The sequence below is a fragment of the Dipodomys ordii genome, unplaced genomic scaffold (assembly GCF_000151885.1).
Source record: "Dipodomys ordii isolate 6190 unplaced genomic scaffold, Dord_2.0 Scaffold29, whole genome shotgun sequence".
Taxonomy (NCBI): domain Eukaryota; kingdom Metazoa; phylum Chordata; class Mammalia; order Rodentia; family Heteromyidae; genus Dipodomys; species Dipodomys ordii.
Genome location: NW_012267245.1, coordinates 7,910,324 through 7,913,161, shown reverse-complemented (window position 1 = coordinate 7,913,161; position 2,838 = coordinate 7,910,324).

Below are 2,838 nucleotides of genomic sequence, written 5' to 3'. Positions count from 1 at the left end.
TCATTGACTGTTTCCATTACTGAACAGCATAGGAGAAGAGAAAGGAAGACAGGGATCATGTATGTATGTGGGGACCTAGCCCTTCTGCTCACTTCCCAAGTGTGGGGTGGAGACTTAGCCCTATTCCGGACTACCCTAATATAGGGTGGGACTTAGCCCTACTCCCCGCTCCCCATTTTTCCATGACTAGGACGTAGAAGTACTCTGATTTCCATAGGCAATAGTATAGGAATCTCCACTGGCCTTCCACTGCTTCCTTGTCTCCCTCCAGGACTCATTGGATGGGTTCTGGGAGATCAATTTGGGGAAAGTACAAAGCCTGATCAGTTTTGCGCCCTATGAGTTTTCTCGTTTTTATTTTTCATTTTCTTTCTATCTGTATGGAACAAACACAGGAGGCAGTTTGTTGTGTGTGAGCTGTCCTTGGAGCAGTGAGATCCGTTGAATTAAATTCAAGTCAAGGTGAACTGCATTAGAAACCTAAAGCTAATCATCAAACTGCCTCGTCACTCACGAAGTTCAATTGTGATATTCATCTTCCTGACTCCAGGAAAGCATAGACACTCAGAGTATGGTTATCCTCCCTACAACTCCTGCAGTCACATGTGCTAGAGACGGTGCACGTGAGGTCATTCAGTTTGCTAGGCCTTCAGCACAGACGCAAAAATCACCAAAAGCAGAATAAAAAGAGGGCAGGGTTCGTGACTCATGCCTATAATCCCAGCTACTTAGGAGGCAGAGATGGAAAGGATTATAGTTTGAGGCCCAGGCAACATGTTGATGAGACCCCAACTCACCCAGCAAGCGTGGCATGGTATGTTAGTTTACAGTAATGATCTCAGTTTCATAGGACACTGTAGGTAGATGGACCAGTCTGCAAGACGCTCAGAGGCCCTGTGTGAGCAACAATTACAGGCGGAAGGGCTAGGGGTGTGTGGCCCAATGACAGCACGCGTCCGGCAAACTCAAGACCCTGAGTTAAAGCAGAGGTACACCAAAACAACCAAAAAGGTGACTTGTGACATGCAACTTTATTGTCCTGAATGCTTCTTTCAAGGGAGAAGAGCAGCAGAAGGCTGGCTGGCTGGCTGTGTGGTGGTGGCAGTGGCCCAGGGGGCTCGGTCTCTTCAGGATTGGAACTTGCAATGTACCATATAAACAGGCCGTACCTATAAGGATAGGATCGTTTCTTCTTATTTTTAAAAGAAGAGAGAAGTATTTTTGTAGAGGATTCTCTTAATGTTTAAATGTTGGCTTTAGTTGGGTGGGTATATGCTATGTGGAGATTTTGTACTCTTGCACTAAAACTGGTATTTCTTACCCCATGCCCTTAAATTAGCTTTCTTTATTAGGGAGTTATTTTATGCCACTTGGTCAGAGCAGCCCAGTGTGGTGTCTGCTTGCGGTATTTAAACTTCAGCACTACCTCTTTTATTACCATGGATTTAAGGGTTTATCATATTCTGCCACAGACCACATGTAGGTTTATGGCTCCAGTGTCTCGAGACCGGATTGGACCTGAGGAAACACAAATGGTGAAATGTGCCATCTCAACATTCTGTCAGTTATGCCACAAAACGTGCACCAGAGAAAGTGATTTTTGTATTCTAAAGACATGAGCCAGAAAGATTCCTTGTTTTATGTGACATTCTGGTGCAATTAGCAGGCCTCCAGATGTTCCTGAATATTATATGCAACATATATAGTCACTTAGGAGTCCCACCAGATGCAGGATGGTTTATGTTGTAGAAACTCAGTTGAAAAGCATGTCTTTTAGCTTGAACTTGAGATGGCTAAACATTTCATGGTATAACTTTTAATTATATATATATTTGGCAAAATTAGAGGACTTTTATTTTTATCTCTGTAACTTTGAATTTTGGCCACATTTATTGAACAAACATCTGATTTTAAAAAATGGAGCTATTTGCATCTGTCATGGTTCACTGACAGGATCTCTGAGGGGGCTTTATTTGTAACTTCCAGACTCATTGTTTGAAATCACTGTTGTTCTATATCGGAACTGTTTCTTCCGATTTTCACTAGGCTGTGAGATCCTCTAGAGAGCCACACACCGTTTGAACAGGACCTGCATGTAATAGGCGTTTATGAGATTTCCTTCATTTGTGCAAAATCACTCTTAAAATCAGACAAAGGCATTTATACATTATCAGCTGTCTGAGAGATTTTAAGATACGTAGTATTATCATCAGCACTCATAGTTTGCATAGTTCAGCATTCAAGGCTGACTGCCAACCTTGTTTAAAGCTGAAGCCATTTAACAGGGAATCAGGATGTGCAGACAGAAAAGCAGCCAAATGACCAACTCCATTGAAGCAGTTTTATCTAATATACCGCAGTTTTCATAGATCAACGAGTCATGTGACCTTTTACCTTTGATAGCCTCAGATGCATAAAATCATAACTTTGGGGGCATATCAGAGATCATGTACTTCAGTTTTGTTTGATTTCATAAGCTCTTTATAGATGAGGGTACCCTTACAGGGACAGAGAACTATATCCTTAGGATGTAGGCTGAGTCTTCCGAGGAAAGAAGCAACTCTTCTGTACAATAAGTTTACATTGTGTCCCTTTTGTCCATCAGTTCTGGCTCTTCCCTTTGGGTAAGGGTAGTATAAATTTAATTCCTATAATCCCAGCTCAATAAACTAAGGTAGAAGGGCAGCCTGGGCTGCATAGCAAGACCTTGTCTCAAAGGGAAAAGAAAAGAATTTCACGTCACAATTATATCATCAGTGAGACAACCTCATAGAGACACATTTAGGGATGAGACTGCAATGACGCATGCATTTCAGGAACGACGTGGCGGGGGGGGGG